Here is a 24,952-nt window from a genome sequence, read left to right as displayed (position 1 = left end):
CTTCATCTGTCAAAAAATAGTGAGTATTGTTCTGGCACCAAAATAGTTGTATATCCCGATCCCAGTAGAGGGCAGCAAGCCAACTTCTACTATGATATGAGTGACTGGGAAGAGCCCAGCTACAGACACGAGATATTAGTCAGATTTCTCAGCTATAGACCACAGGATCTACCCCAGCTAGTATAAACAGAAAGGTGCCTATTAAGGGTTAAAGACAGATGACAGAATCATTGAAGGCACAAAGGAAGCAAACACTAGCAGAAGCCTCCCAGAAGGACTCTCAAAACCACAACAGAGACCTGTGTATTAGAGTCATCTCCTGCTTCTATGTGATCAGGAAGCTTCAGAAGCAGGAAGAAGCCACCCCTGTCACCTACTGGAAGCCATCTCTTAAATCAGGAAGCCATTGGCAACCTCCAATTTTATACAACCCTACTATCTTTTGCTCTACAAAATTCACTACTACATGCAAAATAAGCACACATACACACACACACACAATTTATGGAAAATAATTCACATCTTCTCTAGCAATACAGGAATCTGAAAAAAATAGCATTTGTAACTCTCAATTCTTAGAATAGAAGGCAAACATACCAATCTATAGGTCCTCTATTTTTACTGGTCCCTCAACAACCAGAACATGTTTATGATTTTTGTTTTTGTGTTTGGAGACAGGGCCTCACTACATAGGCCTGGCTGGCCTGAAACTCACAGAGTTCTGCCAGCCTCTGCCTCCCAAGTGCTGTAACTAAAAGCATACACCACCACACCTTTACTATTTATGCTAGTTTTTTGTTTATTTATTTATTTGTTTATTTATTTATTATTAACATTTTTGGTTTTTCAAGACAGAGTATCTCTATGGAGTCTTGCTGTCTTGTAACTTTATCTGAGACCATCTGGCCTCAAACTCAGAGATCCATCTCCCTCTGCCTCCTAAGAGCTGGTATTAAAGGTATATGCTGCTGCTGCTGCTGCTGCCTCCGCCACTGCCACTACCACTTGTTTTTTGTTTGTTTGTTTGTTTTGATTGTTTTTAAAACATTGTGAGTTGCTGAAATTTTTGTTTATAAAACTTTGTGTCTATAGCAATGGCTTACAGTGCCCCATCCCATAGGCTTCATAAGTATGTCTACTTATCTGTATTACTCAGAAAATTATAATAGTTCTTTTTCTTCCATCTCTGTTCTAAGAATGCTTTCTCTGGTATTTGGGGCTAACTTACTGTCTCTCTGAAGCCCCCTATCTACCCTGTAAAGTTTATCTATCATGTGCTTTAACTCAGCATTATTTCTTCTTTTGCTTGCCTTCCTTAATATAATATTTTATTAATTTTTGGAGAGTTTCATACAAGGTATTTTAATCATATTCACCTCCAACTCTTCCCTCAACTTCTCCAAACAGGAATTGTAGACCATCTTCCCACCTTCCCACTGAGAGGCTAGAAGTTAGACAGATTCCATGGTAAGCAGACAGATAGGGAATTGGGCCTATGGCTAGGTAATAAAGATGGCAATGTGCCAAGATGTCTAGCTTCTTCCTCACCCTACTGACTTGCAACAAAGCTGGACAGCTTATAACAAAGGCTTTGTAGGCTTTTGTCTCCCACCAGCAGGCACCCTGCTGATGGACTGGCTCAACAAGTTCAAGGCCTGCTCAGGAAATGCCACACAAGTTCTGGCTATTCAAGTACCCTAGTTCAATTTTTGTTGCCCATATAGTCATCATGAGTGTGAGGCTATCCACTGGAGGATGATTAACCACAATGACCACACGCTGACAGAACTATTGATAGTTGATAGCTAGGGGTCTGGGACCATGATCTAAAATGGACTTGTGCAGGCAAAGCACCTGCTATGGTTTTATAAGTGCAGAAGTCCTGACGTGTTCAAAGATACTGTTTCACTCTGATCCTCCCTGACCTCTGGATGTTATATCTTTTTGTTCCCTCCTATAAGATAGTCCCTGAGCCTTGGTGGGAGAGTGAGAGTTGGCATAAATGTCCCATTTGTAGCTGAGCCCAAGAATGACTTTTTTTTTTTTCTCCTAGTGTCCATTTTCCTCCTCTGAGCAGCTGATGTGATCTACAGCTTGCTTGCCCTGGGATTTTTCTTTTAAACTCTAATAAAATTGTCCTTGACTAAAAATAAAATAATAAAATAAAACAAAACACCATGGCACTGCTTGCTATGATACAATTTTTCAGAGGCTCAAGACCCTCTGTAGGGAAAGTGAAAGATTACTTGCTTACTTCGCTATGGGCCGATACTCATGGCTTCTTAGACTATAGCACAAAATCTTTGTCCTAACTTCAACAGAGATTTCAAGATGTACCCATTTTACCTAGAGCACCACAGTTCCCACTTACAACAACCATTATTCTCAAGCAGGCCAGCTCAGGAGATTTAGCAACTACTCTGACTTTTTCTGTTCCTTGAAATTCATTAAGCACTTCTTATAATCTATATGATACATGGGTGAATAATATATTATTGACAGAGATAAAGAGTTTGGATTTATAACCAAGAGACCTAAGTTCAAGTTCTAACCTTGGTAATTTATATAGGTAATTTTGATCAACTAATTCACTTAACTCCTTGAGATACTAGTTTTCTCACTGCTAAAGCAATCCTGCTATCAAATGAGTCAGTCAACCCTCCATGTCTGTGCATTCCACATTTACTGATTTAATTAACCACAGACTTAAAATATTAGAAAAAAATGTATAAGTCTGATATGGTGATACATGCCTATAATCCCAGCACTGAGAAGGATAGGGCAAGAGGATTACTGTGAGTGGCCAAATTGGTTACATAGCAAGGTCATATCTCCAAAAACTAAAATAAATAAAAGTAGCAAACATGTACAGGTTTCTTACCTTGCCATTACATCATGTATAGTATTAAGAGTAATCTAGAGATAACTTGTAATAACAGAATATAGGAGGATGTGCTTAAGCCAAATGCAAAGACAATGCAGTTTTATATAAGGGACTGAACATCTACAGATCTGGCCAATTTTAGAAATCCCAAACCCAAGCTCTAAGGATACTGAAGAAAGACTAAATTACACAAAACTAGCAAGAAAAGTAAAGGCAACATACACTGAAATATTGTATAAGCTGGACCTGTAGCACAAGCCTGGAGTTCTAGCTACCAAGTAAGCTGTTCTAGGAGGATTCTAAATTGTGATAGCTAATCTTGGTTGTCTACTTGACATACCTTGGAAAAAGGAACTTCAGTTGAAGAACTGTCTCCATCAGACTGGCCTGTAGGCATATCCATGCGACATTTTCTTGATTGCAAATTGATACAGTAGAGCCCAGTCCACTGTGGGCATTACCATCCACAGATGGGTAGGCCTAGGCTAAGATAAGATAAATAGGGAAAGTAAGTGAACATAAGCCTCAGAGCAAGCCAGTGAGCAGTGTTCCCTTGTGGTCTCTGTTTCCAGTTCCTGCACTTCTGGCTTTCTTTCCCAGTCTGACTTTCTTCAGTGATGGATTGTAATCTGCAATATGAAATAAACCCTCCAACACCTCCCGAAGTTATTCTTGGTCATGGTATTAATCACAGAAAAAAAAAAAAAAAAAAAAGAAGAAGAAGAAAGAAAGAAAACCAGGACACAAGTTACGCAGTACTAAGTGAGTTCAAGGCCAAGGAGAGTATCTGAGTAAAAGTTTGATCAAATTAAGAAGCAAAGCCGGGCAGTGGTGGCACACGCCTTTAATCCCAGCACTTGGGAGGCAGAGGCAGGCAGATTTCTGAGTTCAAGGCCAGCCTCATCTACAAAGTGAGTTCCAAGACAGCCATACCTACACACAGAGAAACCCTGTCTCAAAAAAAAAAAAAAAAAAAAAAAAGGAAAAAAGGAGATAATGATGTAATTATATTTTAATTTTTAAAAATATTATTTAATTTTATAAAAAGCAGAACGGAATCTGGAGATGTAGGTCAATGATAGATGCTTGTTAGAATCTGTAAGACCTTGAGTTGAATCTTTGAGATCACAAGCACAAAAATAAAAAGTTGGGTGAACCTAAAACCATTGGCCAGAGCTAGTTAGCAAGATACACTTCATGAGCTAACTCATGATCTATCAAGACTAGAACAGCATCTCATGAGTTAATTGTGATGAAATTATCCAGGACTGTTTGCAAACTGGGTTGAGAAGGATTCTGAGTTCACTGAGAAAAAAAACAATTGTTTGGTGGAAATGCCTGTTGCAAACTATGAAAGGCTGATCACATCAGAAGGGCATTGATTAGTAAGGAGGGTGCCACTGATGGCACATACTTGACATTACTCTTCTGAACAGGTAGGTGTTGTAATTGTCATGATAATGTCAGATGTCATCTGCAGCAGCCTTAAGAAGACAAGGCCATTTTGCTTAAAGGAGCCAAATAGAGCTGTCTCTTGTGAGACTATGCCGGGGCCTAGCAAACACAGAAGTGGATGCTCACAGTCAGCTATTGGATGGATCACAGGGCCCCCAATGGAGGAGCTAGAGAAAGTACCCAAGGAGCTAAAGGGATCTGCAACCCTATAGGTGGATCAACATTATGAACTAACCAGTACCCCGGAGCTCTTGACTCTAGCTGCATATGTATCAAAAGATGGCCTAGTCGGCCATCACTGGAAAGAGAGGCCCATTGGACTTGCAAACTTTATATGCCCCAGTACAGGGGAACGCCAGGGCCAAAAAGTGGGAGTGGGTGGGTAGGGGAGTGGTGGGGAGGGTATGGGGGACTTTTGGGATAGCATTGGAAATGTAAATGAGGAAAATACCTAATTAAAAAAAAAGGAAAAAAAAAAAAAGAAGAAGACAAGGCCAGTGCATTTAAGAAGCAACAGGGCAGCAGCCCAAGAAGAATGGGGCTTGAAGACGCAATGGACTTACTTGTTGGACTAGGAGTTAGTTTCCTAAACAGCAAACTCTAGACAAGGCAGGGACCTCCACTGGCTGGAACTAGAGGTCTACTACTCTCGCTCCTTGTGCAGAGTTCCTGTCTATATGTCTTGCCTCCTGCATTGCAAAATAAAAACTTGCAGCACAATATACTCCCCTGATGTTAGCCTCCTCCATGATCTCTGTGGCCTAGATCTCCTAAGTCCTGCTCCTGTCAGTCCAGGTGGAATCTGATCTATACTTGGAGGTTTATATAGGACCAAGTGCCTAGCTAAAAGCAACAGAAGACATCACTGATGAGTTTGTGCAGGAAAAAAAAAAAAGGCTATTCTCTTCTTGATTGTTATATATTAAGTAGTTCACAGAATATGAGAAACCATCAAGAACAGCAAAGAACAATGTGAAAGAGCACTCCACAGAGCTGGAACCAGTGGACAAAAGGGTAGAATGGGGCTATTGATACCATGGGTAAGATATGCTACAGCCTATTCAGCTGTCACTCTAACCTCTACTGGCTGTGGAGGACATTGCCACTGCCTCCCTCTGCTGACTGGATTCTCAGAGCCTATTGATTCTTTATGTCATTTGTTTCCAAACCAAAGTCAGAAAGAAAAGCAACTAAATGACACAGGTGTAGCCAGGCACCCAAGCCTTGAAGTTTGGAAAATGTGTGAGCCTTGAATGTTTAGCCTTATGGTAAGATATAAACGATGTCACATCAGTTTAGGATAGGGATTAAACACGACACAATTTTGGGCTACAGTAATAATAACAGATGCGAGGAATCAGGGACCATTAAGTCACCATGTCAGATATTGCTGTGCTAATTCCAAACACTTACAATTAGACCATGGTGTGGTCCACCAAAAGAAAAGAGAAAATAAAGCAAACAAACAGAAAAAAACAACTTAAAATTTCACTTCTTTGCTCCAACAGAGACTTCCGATTCACAGGGTCATCTTTTTTATTCTATACCTTCAGACTACTCTCTCTTATTTTCAGTCTTCCAGCCATCAGTGAGAACCGTGACTAACACCTGTCACTCATTCCTTCCTCTCTTTCACTCCTGAAGCAGGCCACATCCTGCAACCACAGACCAAATCGGGCAGACCATCTCCTGCTAAACCTTCCTTGGCTTTGCTTCTTTTCCACTGGGGCCTATTTCCTAATCCTCAACTAGCTCTAACTTGATACTAGATCAGTCTTTTAACTGGCCTTCATTCTGCCTTTGCTCTAGTGCAAACATCCTTCATCTCGACACTCATGCATCCACCCATTCATCTACCCACACAACCAGCTATCTAGTCAGCAAACCACCCACCCACCCAGCAACACTGCCTACCCATTCATCTACTACTTCAACTTATGTTACTGAATGCATTGCTCTGTGCTAGACAGCATAAATACTATAATAAATGAGTCCCTGGCAGACATGATGGACACTAGTAAAATAGTTCCTCTTATAAATACAAAATCAAAGATGCTATGAAAGAAAATTACAGGGTGCTATGAAAGCATCACAATGGGGCCCAGCATTGGTGAAGAGGCCAGGGAAGCTGTCCTTAAAGAGATGACCTTTGAGGAGGGTTAAAGAATGAAGGAAATAACCTAACCTAGGTGGATAGGGCTAAGCTAACCAAAGGAACCAGTGAGTATGGATGTTGTCAGATAGGAAGAAGCAGAATACATTTGGGAAACCAAAAGTTTGGTAGAAGAGAGGAGCCTATTCTTTGTATCATAATTCCAGGACATAATGCCAGTACAGCATGCCTGGCATTCAGTGAGGGTCCCAATAGTTACTGAAGGAGAAAATGGACTGATAGGTGGATGGATGGTAAAACTATATGGTCAAGGGGATAAAGCTGTAATTCATGGCACAACCTACAGCTGAGAAGCAAAACTGCAGCTCTCCTGTTCATCTGCCACCTTTAATCTCTACCTAACCTTACAGCCACTTATGCCACACAGGCACTTATCACATTGTACATAATTGACTGGTTATTGTCTCCTCTTCCTCCATAATGAGTGTTTATAGGCCTTTGTCTTGTTTACCAAGAAGCCCAGCACCTAGCCCATTGCCTGCACAGAGGAAGTATTGCAATATAAACATTTAATGAGTTGGTAGGCATCAAAGTCAGGAGGGCAGGAGAGGGTGGAGTTGAGAGTGAGTAAGAAGAGTCAGTGCCAGCACAGGAGAGGCTGAAAGCCAAGTGGAGCACACACATGCCAGCAGCATCCAGCATTCGTGTCTGGAGACAGGCCCAGAGCCTGCAGGTGAGCAAGGAAGCAGGTGCACAGGACTCAAGGAGGAGCCACAGGGTGGATCCATGCCATCCAGGTTATGGCATCCTTCTTGCTGCTCTACAGTACCTGGTTTATAGCTTTCAGGTTATACCACAGCCTTCAGGAGGCCTCAGCATTGACATTTAACCTTCTGCACAGACAGAGGGGGATGGAAGAGATTGCGTGTGTACACACATCTATGTGCAGACCAAACTCCCCTCACGCTCATGTATGAGTGTCCAGATCTTCTTGACCTGTGCTGCTACTGCCCAGCCAGGTGACTGGCCTATTGGAGGAGTGAGCAAGTATGTACTATAGAACCTTGAGCCATGGAGCAGTGGCCTGTCCACCTAGATAGAGACCCCCTTCCCCAAACAAATTGAACCTTGCTGGGAAAGATAGCAACACCAAGTTCTGCAGATGGTTGTGACTTGTCTGGATGCTTCCTGTTGGGTTGCTGGAAACCAGATTCCCTATGCTGCCTATTGTGGCCCTCTTGTTTTGAATTAATGGCTTTCAAAATTACCAGTCCCACCTATTTCATGCTGCCCTTTTGGCTCCTTGTTTCTGCAAAGACTACCCTGACTCTTCATGTGCTATTTAATAAGTATTTAGTAGGAGTCCCGAGTATGTCTTAGGTACTAAGTCACCATATAGGGTTTTGTTTGTTTGTATTATGGGTCTCACTACTGAGCCCAGACTGGCTTGAACCTCACAATCTGTCTGCCTCAGCCTCCCTTGAGGCTGAGTTTACAGATATGATCTACTCTACTCTGCCTGTACTATTTCATCTTAATGTTTTCCTTCCATGGATTTCCTCATAGATGAAAATGACTAATGAACCAGAATTGGAGGTATTTAGGTCAGAGATGCTGCTAATTAATTGCTTCTGAAATGCCCAGCCATGTGGTCCTTCAGAGGAGCTAGACACAAACACCAGCTTGGCCTCATTTGCATGGATGATGAAGCCCTAGGGCTTCAACTTGGCACCATGAATAGATCACTTTACACTTGGCCACTCTTTACTCTTGTCAAGGATCTCAATCCTTGAACCGCATCATTTTATTCTACAGAGGTTTCTAGGGATAGTGATAAAAACCAGGCCAGTCCCAGGTAAACTGAGACAGTTGGTCAAATTCAAGTCTGTGTTCTTTCTAAGGGGTTCTTCTGGTGTTGCTTCTATTTAAATGCTAAATAATGTGGCTCCCAAGATCTGGTTGTCCCCAGATGAGCAGATCCTCATATACTACACCAAGTGATACTATGTAAACCTTGCTCCCCAATTTAAAACCATTGGTTAAATAAAACTGGTGGCATACAATAACTGTGGGGACTACAGAGAGGTGGAGTTCGAGTTATCCAGTTGGGAGTCGTAGGTAGGCACTGAGGAGGAGGTGAGGAAGGAAAAGGAGTACAGAGAAGAAGATGGGAGAACAGAAGGTCTCCAGGAGTCATCATGGACTAACAGTACGTGCCAGAATGATATGCCTCCCGAGGACACCAGACTGCTGCAGCAGAAATAACCCAGAGGATTTCAAACAGCAAGTATATGAAGAGCAGAGTTGAGCCAGTAGATAGACTAGCATTAAGAGATTTTGATAAGGGGTAATCCCCGAGTAATTATGCAAAGCTGAAATTTTATAGTTTGGGTCTCATTTATTTAAAGTTTGATGGGGATAAGTTTAACAAATATTATTTTACCTTCTTTGTTGCAACATGTTCAATAGGCAGTTTGGACCTGTCAGAGAGGGAGAGACAGTGTCTGCTGCTCAAAGGAACTGGCTCGTCAATCAGGCACTCAGTCCACCCCTATATCCAGGCCAGGACACTCACACCTTGGGACCTGCTGACTCAGCCACACCTGGGCTGCCAAGTCAGTCATTCAGCCAGCAACAGGAAAGGCAGCTTCAAGCTCTGGAGAGTGGAGACAGACCGGCTACTCTGGTTTATTGCTGAGTGCCTCACTGTAGCAGAGACCAGCAATCGAGCAGGCAATGACCCTAGTCTCTTTCTAGTGAGAGGCTTAGAGTAAATCCTTGAACCATAGCCTCACATGTCACTCTCCTCAATTCTCCTTTCCTATCATTAAGCCTCATGACAATCCTCTTCCATCCCTACCTCAAGGGTCAGCCTAGGAATTCCTTGTTGCCTAAAACCCAGGCCACCATAATTGTCATAGGGACTCCTTAAGGCTCTACCCAGGCCCTTTCAGCCAGTATCCAACAATATCCCATTGCCTTTTACCCATGAAGTGATTTGCTCTGTGTCAGCCAAACTTCCTGTGACCCAGGGCTGGTATTTTTACATCCTTGTCAGACCTCTAGTGGGTGGTCGCCTTCCTCACTCTTGGCTTCAGGATCTGCTTCTAGGCTATGCATGCCTAGGAAATCTACATGTTGACTTTTCTGAATCTCTGAGCTGTCATCATTTGTAGATTCTATCCCAACCCCCACCCAGCTACATCCACAGGGTCAGTCACAGTTAGCCAAGTCAAGTGGTGAAAATGAGGCCCCAAAGGAAGGGCCAATATTTCCTCTTCCTAATTAATACATTTACCACCAGCTAGCTGCTCCACCCCACACAATCAATCAATCAATCAATCAATCTCTCTCTCTCTCCCTCATCCTTCATCCCTCTCCCTCATCCCTCTCCCTCTCTCCCTTCCCTTCTCTCACTTTCAGAGGGTGCAAAATGTCTAGATCCTATTGACCTGTGCTGCTACTGCCCAGCCAGGTGACTGAGAAGTGAGCAAGTATGTACTAGAGAAGCCTGAGCCCTGGAGCAGTAGCCTGTCCACCTAGATGGAGACCCCCCCCCTTCCCCAGACAAGTGAACCTTGCTGGGAAAGATAGCAACACCAAGTACTACAGATGGTTGTGACTTGTCTGGATGCTTCCATTCAGACAAATAATAAAACCCTGTATAGTAACTTAGTACCCAAGACACACTAGGGACTCTTACTAAATACTTACTAAATAGCCGGAGCTGTTTGCAGCCTCACAGCTTCAAAGCTGGAAGGAACTGGGTGGGTCACTGATCTGCTTCTCAGTTGTATAGGAATTTTGCTATTCTGTACTATGCACACACCAAAGGGCTTCAGCTTTTGCTCACCTCTGCTTGGAGGAATGTTCCTTTCTTTTCCCATGGCTAGCTGATATTTGGGGAAACCTCCAACATCCCATATTCATCTCTTTGAAGGAGACAGCTCTTTGTGGTATGTGCTGTGTGATCCAATGCTTGATTCAGATATGCCTTGCCCTATTGATACCATTGAGAGATAGGGTGACATCTCTCTCCCATGATACAACCATCTCCAGCTATATGAATCAGGGTCCCAACATGGCTCACTCAAGATAAGACAATGTGAGGTAGGGTCTTATTACAGTTCTATTACTATGAAGAGACACCATAACCAAAGGATCTTAGAAAGGAACACATTTAATTAAAGTCTTGCTTATAGTTTTAAAGAGTGAGTCCATGATCATAGCTGCAAAGATGGTTGCAGGCATGGTGCTAGAGGCATAGCTGAGAGCTTACATCTGATCCACAACCACTTGACAGAAAAGTGGAGGGGGGAAGGTTTGGCCTAGTTTAGGCTTCTTAAAACTCCACCCGCACAACACACCTCCAACAAGCCCATACCTCCTAATCCTTCCTAAACAGTCCACCACTGGAAACCAAACAGTTAAATATATGAGCTTATATGGACATTCTCATCCAAACCACCACAGGTAGATTTATTTTCAAAATGAATACTGTTGAGAGAAGACTATAATGAAAGCTCAGCTACCTTCCTGAAGTAGCAGTACTCCTTAGGTATGAAACTAGAGGAGGCTGGTTACAAAGCCTAGAAAGTGGGTTAGAGCGCTGGAGATGGGCTAGTAGTACATTCCAAGGGCTTTCAAATATACTCTCTCTCCACCAGTCCCACCACCCAGAGTCAGAAGACAATGCTATGGTGGATCTTAGCAGGGAAGGAAGGCCTTTCTGGTAGAGTTTTTCTAAACCAACTGTACACCAGGGGCTGTGCTCCAGGGGCTATGGGGCAGGGAGATTGAATTTTTGGCATTAGCTCTAAAAGCTGAGTGGGGAAAAGCAAGAGAATTGTGAGCTTTAATTAATTCCCAATGTGCCTGGCTAGGGCAGGAAGTCTGGAAGGAGGGCACAGAAAGGTCCCTGCCTTTGAGAAGAGTGCCCAGGGCTGATGGCCTTCAGCTGTGGTCTGTCTGTGTCACTCTCCAGGATTTCTTAGCTGCCTCAGGCTGAGGACCCATTTCCTCACAGAAAGAACCTGTTTTACTGGTCTCGCCCATGTCAGAGTAGATGATGACTCTGAGCTGCTGAAGTTTCTTTGAGCCTGGAGCCTTGTTGAAGGGGTCTATACACGGTACTTGGGAGGCAGATCCCTGAGTTCAAGGCTAGTCTGATCTACAGAGAGAGTTTCAGGGCTATGCAGAGAAATCCTGTCTTGAAAAACAAGACAAGCTTGAGCCCAAACTCTGCAGCCAGTCCCACAACACCCAGAGACAGCTCCACTCCCAGGCTCTCTAACATGCCCAGGATCATAGTATCAGAGGTGAGGACACAACATCTGTCCCAACACCACTGGGAATATCTGGGAGCAGCAGATTCAGGGAAACAGGAACCCTGCCTGACCAATGGCACAGGTTCCTTCTGGTCTGGGCTAGAGCCCTGAGCAGACCTTGGGCCCAAACTCTACAGCTAGCCCCACAACACCCAGAGGAAGCTCCACTCCCAGATGTTCTAACACACCCAGGATTCCAGGGGCTTGGTCACACCAGAATCCCAAGAGTCCCAAAGGCAGCTTTTCTCCCAGGAGCTCTGACACACCCAGTATCTCAGGAACACAGGATCACAGGATCACAGAATCACAGGTTCCCAAAATCACAGGATCACAGAGACATCTGGACTCGGAGGAGTTTTGACACAACCAGGATCACAGGAAGGACAGGCTACAGTCAGATATAGCCAGGGCAGGTAGCACTAGCGAGAACCAAATGACAGGAGGCAAGCATAAGAACATAAGCAACAGAAACCAAGGTTACTTGGCATCATCAGAACCCAATGCTCCCAAAATAGCAAGTCCTGGATACACAATCACAATTGAAAAGCTAGATTCAGATCTAAAATCACTTCTCACAATGATGATAGAGGACTTTAAGAAGGACATAAATAACCCCCTTAAAGAAATAACAGGAGAACACAGGTAAACAGCTAGAAGCCCTTAAAGAAGAAACACAAAAATCCCTTAAAGAATTACAGGAAAACACAATCAAACAGGCAAAAGAAAGGAACAAAACCATCCAAGATCTAAAAAAAAGGAAATAGAAACAATAAAGAAATCACAAAGGGAGACAGCCCTGGGGTAAGAAAACCTAGGAAACAGATCAGGAGTCAGAGATGCAAGCATCACCAACAAAATACAAGAGTAGAAGTGAGAAACTCAGATGCAGAAGATACCATAGAAAACATGGACACCACAGTCAGAGAAAATGCAAAAGGCAAAAAGCTCCTAACCCAAAACATCCAGGAAATCTAGGACAAAATGAGAAGACCAAAGGGCCCCAACCTAAAGGGCCAGTAAATATCTTCAACAAAATTATAGAAAAAAACCTTCCTAACCTAAAGAAAGAGATGCCCATGAACATACAAGAAGCCTACAGAAATCCAAAGGGACTGGACCAGAAAAGAATTTCCTCCCATCATATAATAATCAAAACACTAAATACATTAAAGAAAGAAAGAAAGAATATTAAAAGCAGTAAGGGAAAAAGGTCAAGTAATATATAAAGGAAGACCTATCAGAATTACACCAGACTTCTCCCAAGAGACTGTGAAAGCTAGAAGTCCTGGGCAGATGTCATGCAGACCCTAAGAGAATATAAATGCCAGCCCAGACTACTACACATAGCAAAACTCTCAATTACCATAGATAGAGAAAACAAGATATTCCACAGTAAAACCAAATTTACACAATATCTTTCCACAAATCCAGCCCTACAAAGGATAATAGATGGAAAACACCAACACAAGGAGGGAAACTACACCCTAGAAAAAGCAAGAAAGTAATCTTTCAACAAACCCAAAGAAAGATAGCCACACAAACATAATTCCACCTCTAACAACAAAAATAACAGGGAGTAACAATCACTTTTCCTTAATATCTCTTAACACCAATGGACTCAACTCTCCAATAAAAAGACATAGACTAACAGACTGGATCCGTAGTCAGGACCCAGCATTTTGCTGCATACAGGAAACGCACCTCAGTAACAAGAACAGACACTACCTCAGAGAAAAAGGTTGGAAAACAATTTTCCAAGCAAATGGTTCCAAGAAACAAGCTGGAGTAACAATTCTAATATCAAACAAAATCGACTCAATAGAAACAGATATATAAAAGTTGGGGTCATTGACAGATGCACTTAGCACTTAAAATCAGCAGAATGCATAGAAACAAACACGTATCTAGGACTAATTAGCTGTTCTGGGCCTTTTGTTGTTCCATATCAAATTGAGGATTTTCTTTCTACTTATGTGAAGAATGAGATGAGGATATTGATTTTTGTTTTCCTTGAATCAGTAAACTGTTTTGGTAAGAATGTCTTTTTTCACAAAGTTAATTCTACCAAGCTATATGCTTGGGAGGTCTTCAAATTCTAGTATGTTTCTTAATCTCTTTCTTCACACATTTAAAGTTTTCATTGTAGAGGATTTTTACCTCTTTTGTTATGTATATTTTATTTTATTTGAATAACTGGGGAGAGGAGCGTGTCCATGATCTTTCTCAGCATGCTTGTTACATATATGTGTTAAGACTGGTGAATTTTGTAAGTCAATTATGTATCATAACACTTTGCTGAAATTATTGATAATTTCTACAATTTTTCTAGTCAAATTTTGGGAACATTGGATATAAGATAATATAATCTTCAATTGAAAATAATTTGACTTAATATTTTCCCATTTGTATCCCTTCTCTTGCTTTATTGCTCCAACTAATGCTTCAATCACATTATGGATGAGCAGTAGGGACAGTGGGCAGCCCTCTCCCATTCCTTATTTTAATGGGGTTTAATAATGGTTTTATTCATTTAGGATGATACTGGCTATGAGTATTTCAGACACAACCTTTATTATGTTGGAATATGTTTCTTAAAATCCTACTTGTTCTAGGGCTTTTATTAAGAATGCATGTTCAGTCTTATCAAAGACTTTTTCTTTTTCTGTGCTTCCATTGAGATGATCATATGATTCTTATATTTTTTTGTAAATGTATTTGGTTTATTACATTTATTTCTCATATATGTTAAAAAAGAAAAAAAATATAAATAAAAACAAAACAAGAGCAACAACAACAACAATAGAAGTCTATACACTGTCTAATCAGCAACTCAAGCCCCACATGTCTCAAAGTAGAAGGTACATAAAAATCCCCTAGGGGTCTTGTTAAAATGACAGTACTGATCCAGCAGGTCCTGGTAGACTGGGACAAACTCCCTGATGGTACTGATGCTTCCTGGCCATAAGCCATACAAGCAGCAAGGCTTTAACATAGCAGTTCTCCAATTAGATAGACTCCAAACCTCTTGGAGCTTTAAGGGAGTGGAATGCAACCAGTGTAGGATACTAGGCTAAGCTATAGCTAACAAACCTTTGATAGTAGTCCCTTGCAGGAACTCTTCTCCTTTGGTATCCACTGATATCCTCCTTACAGCCTTCCTTCCTGTCTCCATGACAGCACAGAGAGAGCTGGACAACAATCTTGGACCATAGTTGCTTTTCACATGAAATAAACATTCTGCTTGCCCACTGATGACTAAGATTCTCAAGTACAATGCTATGATCAGCAAAGACAGTGGGAAGGGAAAAAATGAAAGGAAGAAGCCCAGAAGTGGGTGGCAAGGCACCCACTATCCTCTTCCACATCACTGAACCCCAGGTGGGATGCACAGAAAGAGCTTTAGAGTTCTTTCCAGGCTTCTGCTCAACAAGACCAGAGCATCACTGCCATGAACAACCTTCTGGGATGTGGCAAACAACCTTACTCTGGGACTTGGTTCAATCCAAGGCTTTTGCTGAGGGACTCGACTTGATTTCATGAATCTCCCACAATACTTCTTGTCGCCCTCTAATTCTGGTTTCCCTCCTCCAAAGGTCTAGCTTAATGCTGACACTGGTAGTCCCCACTACCTAGAGCAGAGCTGACATGCAACAGTCCACAGGCCAGATTCATTCAGCTACTACTAAAAGCATGGGCATGAGGAAATATAATTTCACATTCTATTATTTTGAACCTCAAAGGTCATCCCTAATTTATTATGTCTTTTGTGGCTTTATTATTATTGTTATTAAATTATTACTACTATTATTATTACTATGTTGTGGTATTTAAACTCATGCTTTTTATTTAAAAGTCTAACAACAAAACTTACATGAGAATAAAGCAAAGTAAGCTTTTATCAAGATTTTTATGGTAGGCATGTGTGTGTGTGTGTGTGTGTGTGTGTGTGTGTGTGAAGGCCAGAGGTTGATGCTGGGTATCTTCCCCAATTTTTCAATTGTTTTGAGATAGTGTTTTTCAAGAACTGGCAGCTTCCTGATTCTACTAGATTGGCTAGCTAAAAAGACCAGGGACGCTCCACCTCCCCGCCCTGAGATTTCAGGAGCACAATACTAAAGCTTAAGGTTGTTTATTTGTTTGTTTGTTTGTGTAAAAGGTGTGTGTGTGTGTGTTTACACATACTAGGAACTGAACACAGGGCTTCATGCACACTAAGCATATGAGCTACTATTGATCTACACGCTTAGCTACTGAAAATTTTTCTTTCTTTAAAAAAAGACATTGAGGAACTGAGGAGATGGCTCAGTGCATGGAGTACTTGCTCTGCAAGCATCAGAGCCTGATGTGCTATCTCCAGCACTCAGATTAAAAAAAAGCTGGACATGTCTGGAATGGTGACACACACCTTTAATCCCCGTACTTAGAAGGGAGAGGTACATGGATCTCTATCAATTTGAGGCTAGCCTCCTCTAGTTCCAGGATAGCCAGGGCTACAGGGAAGGACCCAAGTCCTGTCTCAAACAAAACAAAACAAAACAAAACAAAACAAAACAAAACAAAACAAAGGCTCAGTGTGACTTCATGTACTTCTAACCCCAGCACTGGAGGGTAGAAGAACTTGAACCCTAAAAGTGCTCTGGCTAGCCAACATAACCCAAACAGTAGGCTTCCAGTTCTATAAGAGCTCCTGACTTAAGGTGATAAAGTAGAGAACATTAGAGAAAGAAAGCTTGTATTTGGCTTCCACATGTGCATGCATAGGTATGTACACTTGTATATACTCACATGTAACACACATGTATATACACAGACATACAAACAAATAAAATTATATACATTAAAAAAAAAAAAGTATTGCTGGTAGCTGCCCCTTGAGAAGCTCACAACTAGACTGAGGTATGTGCTATTCTTTTCTTAAGCAAGTCTCACTCACACTAATAATGCCCATGTTAAAAACTATTCCTTGGTCTTTGCTTGATAAATTCCAAGTTGGCTTCATAAAAAAAGAAGAGCAGTGTTATAGCAGCTTTAAATACTATCAGGACAGTCTTCTAGTTTTGGAGGAGAGACATGAATACTGTTCTTCTAGTTCCACTTTCTTGACTAATCAGCAAGGTTGAATAAATTTACAATTTGTTTTGCCAACTTTTTTCTTTTGGGACCCATGCCTCACATATACTAAACCAACTGTTTTGGTTGCTCATCAACTATCTATTTAAAAGACAAGCAAATTTTAGCTATGACTGAGCTGTATAAAACTGATAAGCACTGTTCTGTGGTCCCGCCAGTGCTAAGCACTTGGTAGAGATTGTTCACATTTAATCAACCAAGGGAAGAAGATATCCCTATCTGCACTTTAAATTTAAGGAACTAAGTCTTAGAGAATTCACCTGGGAAGTTGAAAGACCCACACTGTGAGCCTAGCCCTGGCAGTCCACTACTCTAACCACTTAGTAACAGTGTTACAAGGGTCTTCTAATTTGAATTCTCTGAAGTTCATTGGCTGACACATTCATTTAGCAAATATTGAAGGCCCATGGGGGCAAGCACCTATCTGCCTCGTGGCCAGGGTAATGGTGAGGTTGCTAGGGAGACAGTGATAAACTCTCGCCACGGTGCTGAGCAGGAGCTGTGCTAAGACTGATAAGGGCCACCATACTAGGGGAGTGAGCGCCTAGTGGATCATGGAAGCAGTAGATGAATGGAGAGGACTGCTGATACATGCTGTGGCTTTCGTAGGAGAATGTCCGCAACCTCCTGTGAGTTAGCAGAGTTAGATGTGAGAATAAACAAGCCAACTTTACACACACACACACACACACACACACACACACACACACACACACACGAGTCTTTTCTGTAGACCAGAACTGGAGGGCAAAGGTCATGAGTGTTCACTGAAGAACTCCACGTGGTTCAGCCTCTCAGAGAAGTTTTTGGGGAAAAGGGCATGGAAAAGTTACCTAAAGAGATGATCAGAAAACGACAGAAAATGCTGTCTTTTGCACATGAGCACTAGGTTCACAGCACTGGCTGGGTATCTATGTGTCTTTTTAAATGTAAAGCAGCATTCATTAGCTTGAGACTACACATCTGTAGGAGACAAAAATGTGTTAATGGTGTTTGAGGTGTCCCGTAAATGAGTGAAATAAATGCATTCTTAAGTGAAAATTTTATTTTAGAGTAGCTTATATATTGAAATTTATTTTGTAGTTCTAAATTTATAGAAAAAAATGATTATATAGCATTCACATTTAACCTATTATTAGTATCTTGTTGTACATTTGTCACAACTAATGAACCAGCATTGGCACATTATTAACTGGAGTTACACATCATTTAGATTTCCTCAGTGTCTATGTAACATCACTCATCTGTTCTTCAGTGTCTACCCCAGGACACCAAGCTATATTTCTCCATCAGTGCAACATCAGGGTCTCCCAGAGGGTAAAGATTCTTTCTTCTCTTGTCTTAGATGACCTTAACAGTTGTCAATATCAGTCAGAAATATAGTAGAACATCTTTTGTTGGGATTGATTTTATTGTTTTCTAGTGATTAGAAGAGGAAAGCTATGGGTATGAAGCCTTCTCAGAGGACAGACTACCAAATGTGACTTTCCTGATAGACCTTGGTCCATGGGTTTGACTCAAGGCTGCCCATTGTGATTTCCCCAAGACTCATATGCTGTGTGACATAGCACATATGAGAACATAGGAATCCCACTTGATGATCCTAATAGTCAAATATCTCTATAACTGGTTTGGAATGTTTGCATGGGAGATTTGTCCATTTTCTATCATTTGTTTATTTAATCATTTATTTTTATTAGTGTGGACTTGTGAATATCTTCTACTTTGGTTCTAATTCAATTCTATATCATTCACTTTGTTACTTGAATTGTTCTTTTCTTGGCTGCTGATAACTCTTTCAGTTAGCCCTGTGTTCCTTTAATACTCCACTAAGATGGGGATTTTTAAAAGTACTTTACTTTCTGATAATTCAAAGTAATCTACAAGTACTCTGTATACTTCTGGCCTCAAGCTTTAAAGAGCCCTATTTCCTATTCTCTTGCTTCCTTTCTTGGGAAAAGCACTAAAAACTAAGATCTAGTGGTTATCAGGGTGTCATGACTTTTAGGTCTTTTCAGGTAAGAGAGCAAGAAAATATGTGTATGCTAGTGAACATTATTTTTCTCCTAGAAGTTTTATGTAATGGGTTTTACATATAGGTCTATGATCCATTATAAGCAAAGTTTGTGAAGGGCACCTGATATGTACCTAGGTCCATTTCCCTGGCAGATTCTCCATTATTCCACCAACATCTGTTGAAAAACTCTTCTACCTACACTTAATTACTTTTGCACATCTGGCAAAAATAGTTGATTATAATTGTGTGGGCATTGAGATTGCTTTATCAAAGAATATAATGAATATAATAAAAATATTTATAATATAAACACAAGAATACATCAGGTTTAGGGCTTGATTTAGACTAACCAATTAGTATAGTGTTGGATTTTACTACTCAATGAGTCCTATCTCTTTGGCAGTGTTTTCAAATTACAATAGAATAATAAAATAAACCATGATACATATGGGTGATATTTGGCCAGATCCCATTTTGGACATGCTATAAAACTATTTGTAGAAAGGTGAAGGCTAAGAGGACAGGAACTCCACAATAGGACCAACTGAGTCAACTAACTTAGACCTTTGGAGCTCCCAGAGACTGAACCACCAATCAAAGAGCAAGGATGGGCTGGACCTAGAATCCCACACATATGTAGCTGAAGTGAAACCTGGTCTTCATGCTGGTTGCCCAACAATTGGAGTAGGAGCTGTCTCTGAATCTGCCTATGGATTCCTTTCCCCTATCTGGGCTGCTTTATCTGGCCTCAGTGGGAGAGGAAGCAACTAGTCCTGCAGTGACTTAATGAGTGGAGTTCTGGGGAGGGAATACTGGGTTGGGGAAAATAGGGGAAGAATCTGTGTGAGGGGGTACTGGGAAGAGAGGGGGATTGATATTGGTATATAAAGTAAATAATTAGTTAATTAAAAAATCAAGAGCTGATACACATATATAAAAAGTAAATTTAGGGAACTTAGGAAATTAGTCTGAACAGGTGAGAGGGTGCTCCAGAGAACCTGACAGCTTCTGGAACAGGCGGAAGCACAGAGGCGCTGAGGCAGCACCCTGTGTGGGCCGGGGACAGCCGGCCACCTTCCGGACCAGAGGACAGGTGCCCACCCAGCTGGGGAGGCGGCCTAAGCCACAGCAGCAGCGGTCGCCATCTTGGTCCGGGACCCGCCGAACTTAGGAAATTAGTCTGAACAGGTGAGAGGGTGCGCCAGAGAACCTGACAGCTTCTGGAACAGGCGGAAGCACAGAGGCACTGAGGCAGCACCCTTTGTGGGCCGGGGACAGCCAGCCACCGTCTGGACCGGAGGACAGGTGCCTGCCCGGCTGGGGAGGCGGCCTAAGCCACAGCAGCAGCGGTCGCCATCTTGGTCCGGGACCCGCCGAACTTAGGAAATTAGTCTGAACAGGTGAGAGGGTGCGCCAGAGAACCTGACAGCCTCTGGAACAGGCAGAAGCACAGAGGCGCTGAGGCAGCACCCTGTGTGGGCCGGGGACAGCCGGCCACCTTCCGGACCGGAGGACAGGTGCCCACCCGGCAGGGGAGGCGGCCTAAGCCACAGCAGCAGCGGTCGCCATCTTGGTCCGGGACCTGACGAACTTAGGAAATTAGTCTGAACAGGTGAGAGGGTGCGCCAGAGAACCTGACAGCTTCTGGAACAGGCAGAAGCACAGAGGCGCTGAGGCAGCACCCTGTGTGGGCCGGGGACAGCCGGCCACCTTCCGGACCGGAGGACAGGTGCCCGCCCGGCTGGGGAGGCGACCTAAGCCACAGCAGCAGCGGTCGCCATCTTGGTCCGGGACCCGCCGAACTTAGGAAATTAGTCTGAACAGGTGAGAGGGTGCTCCAGAGAACCTGACAGCTTCTGGAACAGGCGGAAGCACAGAGGCGCTGAGGCAGCACCCTTTGTGGGCCGGGGACAGCCGGCCACCTTCCGGACCAGAGGACAGGTGCCCACCCGGCTGGGGAGGCGGCCTAAGCCACAGCAGCAGCGGTCGCCATCTTGGTCCGAGACCCGCCGAACTTAGGAAATTAGTCTGAACAGGTGAGAGGGTGCGCCAGAGAACCTGACAGCTTCTGGAACAGGCAGAAGCACAGAGGCGCTGAGGCAGCACCCTGTGTGGGCCGGGGACAGCCGGCCACCTTCCGGACCGGAGGACAGGTGCCCACCCGGCTGGGGAGGCGGCCTAAGCCACAGCAGCAGCAGTCGCCATCTTGGTCCCGGGACTCCAAGGAACTTAGGAATTTAGTCTGCTTAGGTGAGAGTCTGTACCACCTGGGAACTGCCAAAGCAACACAGTGTCTGAGAAAGGTCCTGTTTTGGGCCTTCTTCTTCGGCCAGGAGGAGGTCCAAATACAAGATATCTGCGCACCTTCCCTGTAAGAGAGCTTGCCAGCAGAGAGTGCTCTGAGCACTGAAACTCAGAGGAGAGAATCTGTCTCCCAGGTCTGCTGATAGACGGTAACAGAATCACCAGAAGAACAATCTCTAAACAGAGTCAACTATAACTACTAACTCCAGAGATTACCAGATGGCGAAAGGTAAACGGAGGAATCTTACTAACAGGAACCAAGACCACTCACCATCACCAGAACCCAGCACACCCACTTCGCCCAGTCCAGGGAACCCCAACACACCTGAGAACCTAGACCTAGATTTAAAAGCATATCTCATGATGATGGTAGAGGACATCAAGAAGGACTTTAATAAATCACTTAAAGAAATACAGGAGAACACTGCTAAAGAGTTACAAGTCCTTAAAGAAAAACAGGAAAACACAATCAAACAGGTAGAAGTCCTTACAGAAAAAGAGGAAAAAACATACAAACAGGTGATGGAAATGAACAAAACCATACTAGACCTAAAAAGGGAAGTAGACACAATAAAGAAAACTCAAAGCGAGGCAACACTAGAGATAGAAACCCTAGGAAAGAAATCTGGAACCATAGATTTGAGCATCAGCAACAGAATACAAGAGATGGAAGAGAGAATCTCAGGTGCAGAAGATTCCATAGAGAACATCGGCACAACAATCAAAGAAAATGGAAAATGCAAAAAGATCCTAACTCAAAATATCCAGGAAATCCAGGACACAATAAGAAGACCAAACGTACGGATAATAGGAGTGGATGAGAATGAAGATTTTCAACTCAAAGGTCCAGCAAACATCTTCAACAAAATTATTGAAGAAAACTTCCCAAATCTAAAGAATGAGATGCATATGAACATACAAGAAGCCTACAGAACTCCAAATAGACTGGACCAGAAAAGAAATTCCTCCCGACACATAATAATCAGAACATCAAATGCACTAAATAAAGATAGAATACTAAAAGCAGTAAGGGAAAAAGGTCAAGTAACATATAAAGGCAAGCCTATCAGAATTACACCAGATTTTTCACCAGAGACTATGAAAGCCAGAAGAGCCTGGACAGATGTTATACAGACACTAAGAGAACACAAACTGCAGCCCAGGCTACTATACCCAGCCAAACTCTCAATTATCATAGAGGGAGAAACCAAAGTATTCCACGACAAAACCAAATTCACGCATTATCTCTCCACGAATCCAGCCCTTCAAAGGATAATAACAGAAAAAAACCAATACAAGAACGGGAACAACGCCCTAGAAAAAACAAGAAGGTAATCCCTCAACAAACCTAAAAGAAGACAGCCACAAGAACAGAATGCCACCTTTAACAACTAAAATAACAGGAAGCAACAATTACTTTTCCTTAATATCTCTTAACATCAATGGTCTCAACTCGCCAATAAAAAGACATAGACTAACAAACTGGCTACACAAACAAGACCCAACATTTTGCTGCTTACAGGAAACTCATCTCAGAGAAAAAGATAGACACTACCTCAGAATGAAAGGCTGGAAAACAATTTTCCAAGCAAATGGTATGAAGAAACAAGCAGGAGTAGCCATCCTAATATCTGATAAGATTGACTTCCAACCCAAAGTCATCAAAAAAGACAAGGAGGGACACTTCATTCTCATCAAAGGTAAAATCCTCCAAGAGGAACTCTCAATTCTGAATATCTATGCTCCAAATACAAGAGCAGCCACATTCACTAAAGAAACTTTAGTAAAGCTCAAAGCACACATTGCACCTCACACAATAATAGTGGGAGACTTCAACACACCACTTTCACCAATGGACAGATCATGGAAACAGAAACTAAACAGGGACACACTGAAACTAACAGAAGTGATGAAACAAATGGATCTGACAGATATCTACAGAACATTTTATCCTAAAACAAAAGGATATACCTTCTTCTCAGCACCTCATGGTACCTTCTCCAAAATTGACCACATAATAGGTCACAAATCAGGCCTCAACAGATTCAAAAATATTGAAATTGTCCCATGTATCCTATCAGATCACCATGCACTAAGGATGATCTTCAATAACAAAATAAATAACAGAAAGCCAACATTCACATGGAAACTGAACAACACTCTTCTCAATGATACCTTGGTCAAGGAAGGAATAAAGAAAGAAATTAAAGACTTTTTAGAGTTTAATGAAAATGAAGCCACAACGTACCCAAACCTTTGGGACACAATGAAAGCATTTCTAAGAGGGAAACTCATAGCTATGAGTGCCTTCAAGAAAAAACGGGAGAGAGCACATACTAGCAGCTTGACAACACATCTAAAAGCTCTAGAAAAAAAGGAAGCAAATTCACCCAAGAGGAGTAGACGGCAGGAAATAATCAAACTCAGGGGTGAAATCAACCAAGTGGAAACAAGAAGAACTATTCAAAGAATTAACCAAACGAGGAGTTGGTTCTTTGAGAAAATCAACAAGATAGATAAACCCTTAGCTAGACTCACTAAAGGGCACAGGGACAAAATCCTAATTAACAAAATCAGAAATGAAAAGGGAGACATAACAACAGATCCTGAAGAAATCCAAAACACCATCAGATCCTTCTACAAAAGGCTATACTCAACAAAACTGGAAAACCTGGACAAAATGGACAAATTTCTGGACAGATACCAGGTACCAAAGTTGAATCAGGATCAAGTTGACCTTCTAAACAGTCCCATATCCCCTAAAGAAATAGAAGCAGTTATTAATAGTCTCCCAGCCAAAAAAAGCCCAGGACCAGACGGGTTTAGTGCAGAGTTCTATCAGACCTTCAAAGAAGATCTAACTCCAGTTCTGCACAAACTTTTTCACAAGATAGAAGTAGAAGGTATTCTACCCAACTCATTTTATGAAGCCACTATTACTCTGATACCTAAACCACAGAAAGATCCAACAAAGATAGAGAACTTCAGACCAATTTCTCTTATGAACATCGATGCAAAAATTCTTAATAAAATTCTCGCTAACCGAATCCAAGAACACATTAAAGCAATCATCCATCCTGACCAAGTAGGTTTTATTCCAGGGATGCAGGGATGGTTTAATATACGAAAATCCATCAATGTAATCCATTATATAAACAAACTCAAAGACAAAAACCACATGATCATCTCGTTAGATGCAGAAAAAGCATTTGACAAGATCCAACACCCATTCATGATAAAAGTTCTGGAAAGATCAGGAATTCAAGGCCAATACCTAAACATGATAAAAGCAATCTACAGCAAACCAGTAGCCAACATCAAAGTAAATGGAGAGAAGCTGGAAGCAATCCCACTAAAATCAGGGACTAGACAAGGCTGCCCACTTTCTCCCTACCTTTTCAACATAGTACTTGAAGTATTAGCCAGAGCAATTCGACAACAAAAGGAGATCAAGGGGATACAAATTGGAAAAGAGGAAGTCAAAATATCACTTTTTGCAGATGATATGATAGTATATATAAGTGACCCTAAAAATTCCAACAGAGAACTCCTAAACCTGATAGCTTCGGTGAAGTAGCTGGATATAAAATTAACTCAAACAAGTCAATGGCCTTTCTCTACACAAAGAATAAACAGGCTGAGAAAGAAATTAGGGAAACAACACCCTTCTCAATAGCCACAAATAATATAAAATATCTCGGTGTGACTCTAACGAAGGAAGT

At 42.1% G+C, this 24,952-nt stretch overlaps 1 long non-coding RNA gene across 1 annotated transcript in view; it reads right to left on the bottom strand.

Moving 5' to 3' along the window:
- Positions 1-24,952, bottom strand: part of 2610206C17Rik (RIKEN cDNA 2610206C17 gene) — an 86,910-nt gene that overhangs the window by 36,186 nt on the left and 25,772 nt on the right. The window contains exon 2 of the long non-coding RNA NR_038175.1: positions 3,225-3,369. This is a non-coding gene — a long non-coding RNA (RIKEN cDNA 2610206C17 gene). The remainder of the gene's footprint in view (positions 1-3,224; positions 3,370-24,952) is intronic.

This window comes from Mus musculus, chromosome 7, assembly GCF_000001635.26.
Source record: "Mus musculus strain C57BL/6J chromosome 7, GRCm38.p6 C57BL/6J".
Lineage (NCBI taxonomy): Eukaryota > Metazoa > Chordata > Mammalia > Rodentia > Muridae > Mus > Mus musculus.
The sequence above is the reverse complement of the archived record's forward strand: the minus strand, read 5'-3'. Positions and strand labels throughout refer to the sequence as shown.